At 35.9% G+C, this 9,740-nt stretch overlaps 1 long non-coding RNA gene across 1 annotated transcript; it reads left to right on the forward strand.

Annotated features, from left to right (window-relative positions):
• Positions 1-3,804: 3,804 nt before the first annotated feature.
• On the forward strand, positions 3,805-9,515 carry LOC125177628. The gene is made up of 3 exons (XR_007156602.1): positions 3,805-3,909; positions 7,276-7,998; positions 9,106-9,515. It is a non-coding gene; the product is annotated as an uncharacterized LOC125177628 (long non-coding RNA).
• Positions 9,516-9,740: the final 225 nt, after the last annotated feature.

Here is a 9,740-nt window from a genome sequence, read left to right on the forward strand (position 1 = left end):
TTTGTCATTTTTCAGTTTACACAAAAAGTGCTCTGCCATGACACCCAAGTGTAGAAAAGCATTAAATCCCAGAGGTGGCACTGGACCAGCCTGGTCAGTGCTACGTAATTATGACCTGCCCTCAGAGTCAGGCCATGGGGACATTATACCACGTGTAGGCCATGCTATCAGGTTCTGCTTAGAACTTTGCCAGTTACTCCTGCTGCTTCATCTCAACTCTCAGCATTCACGGATACTGAGCCTGCATGTCAAGAAATTATTGCTCAAACAGCTACCAAGCCTTCTGCAATTGTCCACATCTTCTCCCCAAACACAACCTTCGACACTCAGCTATCACCCGCCTCTCCTAGGACATCATTGGTAGGTATGTATAAACCTTTTGAAAAATAAGCTAATTAACCTAAATCAATCAGCTGTCAATATTTTTTTGATTTAAATTAAAATAAGTTGCCAAAAACCACATGCTAATGATGGGTTTATTAGCTGGGGCTGTAAATTCTACCATAATGACATAATGATTATGTCTCCACCATAAAATTAAGAAGGCATTGTCACTCATTCAAGCATAATTAATGTTATTGTTCAAGTTTCAATTTTTATTGTGTTATTTCTTAATATTGATTTTTTATAGCTATTTTTATATAGGTGGTAACCCTTTTCCCCCCCATTCATTTATCTTCAATGCTTTCTTGCACTGGATATGTAAATCACACATTTTTTAAGCTCACTTATGGTGCCACAACCATGCAACTGGAATTTATTCTGTTTTTTTTCTGCCTTTTGGTTAATTTATATCACTCATATCTATCAGTCACAGCCGTTTTCCCCCACCCACTTGCAGTCAAATTCTCAGCCAAAATATTTTATTTTTGTTATAATAGATAGCCTACAACAATAGCTTTCTAATGGTGCTAAAATCTTTGAAATTGGCTCATTGGAAACCTAAAAATGATAGTTTCTCAAAAAAAGTGCCAAAAATTGGCCCATTTTTGTAAGGTAATTGTATATAGGAAGAAAATGCATAGCTTTTTTAATTTTATTTGTATTCCACTTATACATAAAGTATTTTTTAAAATTTTTTCCTCTTTCCAGACATATAATTTTCATTAAGATCAAGTGAAAAAATTTTTTTGGGCACATACCTGTTCTATTTGTTTTATGCAGCCACTTGTCCCTGTGATGCGTAGTGGCAAAACACAGATTATATAGAATAAATTGATTTTTAATTTCCTCATATACCGTTCTCAATATTTTAATCGATTTCTTATGTATCATAATGCTGTTAACCAAGATAATTATTAGCCTACCAACAGTTAGTGCAAAAAGTAACCAACACAAAAGAAAAACATTATTTATTTAGCTTATTTAATTAAAGCTTATCCATCAAAATAACATACACAAACCTTATTCTAATGCAAATTTACATGGGAAATACAAATATCATATAAAAGCAACAATATCATTAAATGTTGACTAGATAATTATAATTTTGTTAAAGTTAAACTTCAAAAAGTATTCAACGCATCTTAGAAAAAAAATTCGATTTGCCATTAATTTCTCATCCATTTTGTTTGGGGGGAGTCCTTCTAGAATCGGAAAACATTTGAATATTTTAGAATGCAAAAGAACGTCCTAGACATCTTTCTAACTGCAGTTGTTCATTACCTGGCATCGTCATTAGAAGGTGGCCTAAATTTTACACTCTTCAACAATGCCTAGAACTGCATAATTGCCTGAATCAACTAGAAAATAAATTATTCAGCTACACAGAGATAGTTTCAGGTATAAAAAATTTCATCTGTGTTAAGTACCTATCCCAATTATGATAGTGATACTGTTTGGAGGTGGAAATCATTCCATTTTTTGACTAGTCTGCCCCCTTCAGGGCGTCCTATAAAATTTATGACCATACAGCTATGAGTCTAGTTTGAAAAGTACAGAATAATCCTTGACTGACTTGCTCTAAACTGCAAAAAGACGTGTAATCAAATGAGACAAATGTTTGCAAAAATACAATTAGGAAAGTTCTTTGAGAGAGAGGATTCCACTCTCAGTCTCCAAGAACAACCATTCTATTGAAGGAATTTTGCATAAAGAACTATGGAGACTTTGCTAAAGAACACATAAGTAAACCTTCAAGCTTTTGGGAGAAACTATTATGGTCAGATGAGACTTAAATTGAGTTTTTTGGTTGGAACTGTGTCAGTTGTGTTTGAAGACAGAATAACTCTGTGTTCCACCCAAAGAATACAACCCCAACAGTGAATTTTGGAGGTGGCGGCATAATGCTTTGGGATTGTTTCTCTTAGGCCGGCCCTGGGTAATTGGAAATCATAGAAGAAAGGATGAACTCCGAAATGTATCTGGGCATTCTTGAGAGTTGTCTCGTGAAGTCAGCTGAAAAATTGGAACTTGCCCAGGCTAGATATTCCAACAAGACAATGACCCTATAAGCACATGGTTAGGGCAACTCTTGCATGGTTTCAGGAGAGGGACATAGAGTTATTGGAATGACCAAGCCAATCACTTCACATCAATCCAATTGAAAATCTGTAGAAACAATTCAAATTGAGGGTACAGGAGAAAGATCCAAGAAATCTTATCCAATTGAAAGAATTATGCCAGGAAGAGTGGACTAAAATTCCTATCAGCAGATATGTTAATCTTGTGAACAAGTGTATCCAAACGGTTAGAAGCAGTTTTGGCTGCAAAAGGTCACATGAGAAAGTATTGAGTAAATTTGTTTATTATGTGTTGGAGACTTTTTCAACCATGACTTTTAAAAAATTGAAATCATCAAGTCAGCATTTAATGATATTGATGTTTTGATATGATATTTGTATTTCCCATGTAAATTTTTATTACAATAGGGTTTCTTGGAATAGGTTTATTACTGGGGGGAATGGATGGCGTGACAACTGGGGGGTGTTCCTATCACTTGGAGGCATGACTTCTGATGGACCCATGCCACATCCACCCCTTTATTTATTTTTTATATTTATTTCATACTACATCATTGCATGACTTTATTGGTAAGTTAGCAATATTAATCTAATATGCATAGTTAACAGATTTAAATGTTCAAACAATGCATAAGATTTCTCATATATTGGAAGAATTATCATTATTCTTATTAACCACTCTCAACTTATTACTAACTTTGTATATTTTCTTCCAGGTTACACAAAAAAGCGCCTTGCCAAGTCATGCAAGCGTAGAAAACCAGTAACTCCCAGAGCTGGCACTGGACCAGCCTGGTCAGTGCTACGTAATTATGACCAGCTCTCAGAGTCAGACCATGGGGACATTATACCACGTGTAGGCCATGCTATCAGGTTCTGCTTAGAACATGGAAAGTCCATCAAACCAACAATTGATTGGATCAAAAAGAAGTTTGGGTTGACAGTGCCTAGGTACGAATTGGATGTTCTCATGAAAGAATATGACAAGGTCAGAAAATTGACCTATGGAGGTCGTGGAGAAAATGTTTTGCCCAAATTTAGAGTATTTTGTGATCAGCTTCTTAGTTTTTGCAGTTTGGAACCTGTGATGGTTACAAACACTGTGCAACCAGAGCCATCCACATCCTTTCTGGAATCTTTGCCATTCTTTCCTTCTGTGGCATCTGTCACGACAAATTTTGCCAATGCCATTGAAGAGGTACCTGAGGTAGGGGAGGAGCCTGAGGAAGGGGATGAGCCTGAGGTAGGGGAGGAGCCTGAGGATGGGGAGGAGCCTGAGGTAGGGGAGGAGCCTGAGGAAGGGGAGGAGCCTGAGGCAGAGGAGGAGCCTGAGGAAGGGAAGGAGCCTGAGGCAGGGGAGGAGCCTGAGGCATGGAAGGAGGAAACGTCTGATAACGTGGAGGATTTCTTTGTGAAAGAGGAGCCGATATCTTGGGATGACAATGAGGTAAAAATTCCATGATAATTTTTATTATATTTACAGTATTAGAATACTTTATTTAATTGAATACATCAATGATAAATACCTTAAATACTCTAATTTCAGAATTAAAAAATTTAATTTTTAATTAAAATACTTGAATACGTTTTTAATTTGAATACTTTAATACTTCAATTGCCTCAATTTTGTACCCTAGTTTAAGCTAGTGGTTCATAACCTGGGTTTGATCAAACCCCGGGGTTTCGGTGAGTCGTTTTCTGGAGTTTGACGTGCCCGGTATCAGATGCATTTCTGTACCCAGGGAACTGAAGTAAGCAATTGCCATGCACTTAGATGTGTTCACAAAGTATCTCAACAGATTCTTCCCCACCAGAATCTCATACCCAGCATAGGTGAGACAGCCGTTCATGTTTAGTGTTGTGATGGCATATGTGAATAATGAATTCCTGGATGAAATCATTGGACTGCAGGAGAGCCAGGTTCAACAGCAACTCTTCAGAACAACAACGTTATCAACATTTTGGTGTCTCCAAATCGCAGCGTACCCTCTTATTGCTAAGAAAGCCCTGAATACCCTTTGTTACAACATATCTTTGCAAGCAGACCTTTTTGATGATGTAAACAAAAGGAACAAACTTTGTTGTGAAAATGTTATGAGATTGGCACTTGCGAAGGTGAAGCCGCGCATTCCTGTAATTAGCGCACTGAGGCAACAACAAAAGTCACATTGATTTGCAATGAATATTAATTTTGTTGTTGTTTATGTGCAAAATTTATGTTGTGTAGATTTTTCTTTCAACAAAGTGATTTTGTGTGCAAATGGCAGCTCATGCACTTATACAGTAGGTATATAGTTATTTAGCATAGATATATTTTTTGAATTAAAAATAAAACACATTTTATTTTTCCACCTACTAAGGGTTTGATGAATGCATGTATGGAACTTGCAGGTTCAGTACCACAAAAAAATTGAGAACCACTGGTTTAAATAGTATATATAGTACTTAGTATTATAGTTTTTAATTTAAGCTCCACTATTGAAACATTTCTACACAAATTATCTTTGTAGGTTTTGTCAATTTTTTAAAAACATGTGTCCTGTTCAAAATTATGTTATATTTTATAATAAATTTTCTTATATATGTACTGAATTCTTCATTTAAGTTACTACCAAGTTTTCTTAAAGTTTAATCAGTACTATAATTAAATTAGCATTCATCTCTTCAGACTTCAATCAGGAAACCAAAAATATACAATATTTAATTTGGTAAATTCATACTATAGTATTTGTGCCTTTGTACCTAATCTTATATCTCATTAAAATTATTATAAAAGATATAGTAGATAGAATAGAATTTATTTTAAGATATATTAGATATTATTTTGCTAGGTAGAGATATTATTTTTGATATTAAAAAAGAAAAGACAAATAATACAATAGGAAAAATTTAATTTGAAGCAATTTGTGCCTCTGTATGAAATTATTTCTCATTAAAATTAGAAGAAAGGATATAGGAGATAAAATAGAATTTATTTTAAGATATATTAACAATTATTTTGATAGATAGAGCTATTATTTTTCATATCAGAACAGAAAATACAAATAATACAGTAGGGAAATTTAATTTGAAGAATTTGTGCCTTTGTATAAATTTATTTATCATCAAAATTAGAATAGAACAAATAGAAGATAAAATGGAATTTATTTTTACTGATATTAGATATTATTTTGATAAGAGATAATTTTTTTATATTGGAACGGAAGATACAAATAATACAATGGGGAAAATATAAAGGAATATATTTAAAGAATAAATACTATATTTCAGCGTGGCCTGCTGTCTTCTGTTGGACAGCCATCCCCGCCACCCCCAGACATCTTGCCATGTAACGGGGGAGATGTTGGGGCTCATGATCCCCACTTATCCTGCTTGCCGGGAGTGAGGGTTGTAACGGGGGAGATGTTGGGGCTCACAATCCCCACTTATCCTGCTTGCAGGGAGTGAGGGTTGTAACGGGGAAGATGTTGGGGCTCATGATCCCCACTTATCCTGCTTGCAGGAAGTGAGGGTTGTAATGGGGGAGATGTTGGGGCTCATGATCCCCACTTATCCTGCTTGCGGGGAGTGAGTGTTGTAACAGGGGAGATGTTGGGGCTCATGATCCCCACTTATCCTGCTTGCGGGGAGTGAGGGTTGTGTTTTAGAGCAGGTTTGGGCCAAACCAGGCTGGAATTATAGGTCGTGATAAACATAACCTAATAGAAACTTATATATAATAAATATTACTTGACTTAAAACCTAACAAATAATGTCACTATGTTTGCTTAGTTCACCGTATCAATATATTAGTAAAGTATAGGATGCTAGAACTTGGGGTGATTAAGATAACTTGATATAATTCACCTAATAAATAATTTCATCATGTGTGCTTAGTTCACCATATTGATATATTAGTATAGGATGCTAGAACTTGGTTTATTGAGAATTTACTTACTATTTTTCCCATATATCAATTTATCTCTGCAAATAAAAAATATTGTTCAATATACCTATTGAAAAAATAATGTATTAGTGTCAATGAAACAATTTTTCTTGTTAGAAATGAAAATTCTGTTTAGCACTGCTTGGCTAAAATTTGCACTGCACGCAGCACTGCTCAGCTACAGAGCTTCATGGCATGCGCGCAATGACCCAAGATTTTCATTACCTGAAGTCAGATTTTATTGTAAAAAATATATGTTTTGAACACTGCTAGTTAAACACTGCTAGTTAAACACTGCTAGTTGAACGCTGCTAGTTAAATTAGTGTTGCTTCAAGTGAATTTTAATGTTTCTTTTAAATTGTGTGTTAATTATGACTCATGTTCACCAGGTCTAAATAAAGATTTTAACATGCCCTGTTCAACAGGAAAAATGGCTTGTTAAAATTAAATCAAATAAATTTAATTATAAATTATTCAATATTTCACAATCAGCAGGTTCCTGTATTTAAGTTATCCCAATAAGCTGGATGCCCTATTTCAACATGTCATATTATGCAGTTCAGCTATTTTACAGATATTGTTTGCATTGATAATTGTAGTGAGATTAAATCTTTCATCCCTTCACTTTACCTGTAATGTATGAATTACTTGTAAAGTACAATGTACCCCTGATAGAGATTCTAAAGTTATTTGTATAATTTCTGCCTAAAGTTATTTGTGTATAATTTCTGCCTAAAGTTATTTGTATATAATTTCTGCCTAAAGTTATTTGTGTATAATTTCTGCCTAAAGTTATTTGTATATAATTTCTGCCTAAAGTTATTTGTGTATACTTTCTGCCTAAAGTTATTGATGGCCTGCCTAAAGTTATTTGTTTTACTTTTCAGGACTTGCCTGCTGAAGCTGACGTCTCTTCAGCAACCACCAACAAGCCACCAACGAATTCTTCTGTCTTCCATGAAACAACTTTTGCTTTCCCAATGAAGCGCTACATTCTTGCTAGGAGAGCCTTAGAAAAACGAGCCCGCAGGCCTTATGCCTGTACAGAACTTGAGCAGCACGTACCTAAATACCAGTTAAATAAAGGTAGAGGCTTGCTACCTTGCGCCCACTGTCAATATTCAAGTCAAACTATAACCTCATTGATTAAACATATCTCCAATGAACATCAAGAGGAAAAGGTTTTTCGATGCCCCGATTGTAAATATACGGCAAAGTTTTCCTCACGTCTCCAAAGACATTTCCTTTCCAAGCACTCAACCACGAAGCATTTCACTTGCCCTGACTGCGACTATATCACCTCAGGAACACACGACCTTCTCATTCACTTTTCTTCCCAGCATGGACCTCTTGAAATTTTTAGATGTCCTCTGTGTGAATTTGTGTCAAAATTTTCCTGTAACCTTAAGAGACATTTCTATTCAAAGCATTCAACTGCAAAGCCTTTCACCTGCAGCGAGTGCGACTATTCCTCATCTAGAAAAGACGAACTTGTTGTCCACATTTCTTCGCATCATGGACAGCATAAAATTTTATGATGTTTTAAGTGTAAATTCTCCAGCAACTTAGAAGAGGAACTTAAACACCATATTCAGAGCAAGCATTTGTTGGTGAGGTCACTTCACTTTAGTCATTAGTGGGTGTTGCAGGGTTACATTGATTTGCAGGGTTACATTGAGTTGGGGTTACATTGATTTGCAGGGTTACATTGAGTTGGGGTTACATTGAGTTGGGGGTTACATTGAGTTGGGGGTTACATTGAGTTGGGGGTTACATTGAGTTGGGGGTTACATTGAGTTGGGGGTTACATTAAGTTGGGGGTTATATTGAGTTGCAAGGGGTCTTTTGATACTCTTTGGGACCAGGATATATTTGTGACTTTATCATGAGTATTAATATGTATTTTGGCCATTCACTTCATGAATATCAATATGCATTTTGGGCAGGGCATTTTAATGACAATGTATGAAAATTCATTACTCAGGACCTATTATTGCTAGGAAGTATTACCAAACTAACACAAGCCTGGTATCAATAATTACACCTATTGTATACTTTTTATTATTACATATTAACCACAACTGCCCTGCCTACAATACAACTCGACCCCACAACTGACCTGCTTAAAAAAATATATTACAAACCACTGTTGTTCATAATGTTTTAAACTGGTGCTATTGTATTTTAAACTGCAGATGTTGTTACTAAACGCCACTATTTAAGGCGCTATTGACCTGGTGTTCTAGGTGCTACTGGCCACAGAAGGAGCAAGTAATCCTTTACACAAGGCCATTAGCTTGATAATTAGTGGCAAATACTAGCTGCCAGTAATTAGTGGCGGCTATTGTTTCAAAGTTGTATTGGTCGCCACAAGTGGCCAGGTGAAACAAGCATCTTTCCACCAGGCATCTGACGTTGCAACAATGTTGACGAGGAACAAACAATTTTTTTGTATATAAAATACCGTTTATATATGAATGTATAAATTACCATATAAAATACTGTATGAAATGCTGTATTAAATACCGTATAAAATACAGTATAAAGTACCGTATATATATAAATATGTTTAAAATACGGTACCAATAATACCATATAACGTTGTGTCAACAAAAAAAAACTCGTAATCAATGTTGTTTGAACGTCATTTACTCTAAAGATTATCACACAAGCTTGGGAATTACTGAGTTCTAATTAAGTTTCATGTTGCTTTCCAGAGCAGCAGAGGTGACTTGTCCACTCCTGATGGAGGCGACGTCTCTGTAGCTGTCGACAAGCCACTAATGGACTCCTCTGCATCATGTCATGAGACGACGTTTCATATGGAGCACTCAGCATCCATTAGAAATTCTTTGCCATTAAAAGAAGCCCTAAAAACTGATGTTGAAAATGTTCCCCATGTTGAAAATGTTTCCTGTGTTGAAATGCTCCTAGTGTTGAAAATGTTCTCAGTGTTGAAACTAAACTACCACAACACTCGCTTCAACATGAATTGATCAGATGAAAGATTCCTGTTCTAATGCGACAATTGAGAATTTTCCAGCCAAATGTAAAAGTTCTTGATTCAGCATAATTCCCATAAATATTTCGAGGCTCATGTCTGTCTGCTCATGTCTGTCTGCTCATGTCTGTCATGTCTGTCTGCTTATGTCTGTCCGCTCATGTCTGTCCGCTCATGTCTGTCTGCTCATGTCTGTCTGCTCATGTCTGTCTGCTCATGTCTGTCATGTCTGTCTGCTTATGTCTGTCCGCTCATGTCTGTCCGCTCATGTCTGTCTGCTCATGTCTGTCTGCTCATGTCTGTCTGCTCATGTCTGTCATGTCTGTCTGCTTATGTCTGTCCGCTCATGTC

Source organism: Hyalella azteca, unplaced genomic scaffold (assembly GCF_000764305.2).
Source record: "Hyalella azteca isolate HAZT.00-mixed unplaced genomic scaffold, Hazt_2.0.2 contig3711, whole genome shotgun sequence".
Taxonomy (NCBI): domain Eukaryota; kingdom Metazoa; phylum Arthropoda; class Malacostraca; order Amphipoda; family Hyalellidae; genus Hyalella; species Hyalella azteca.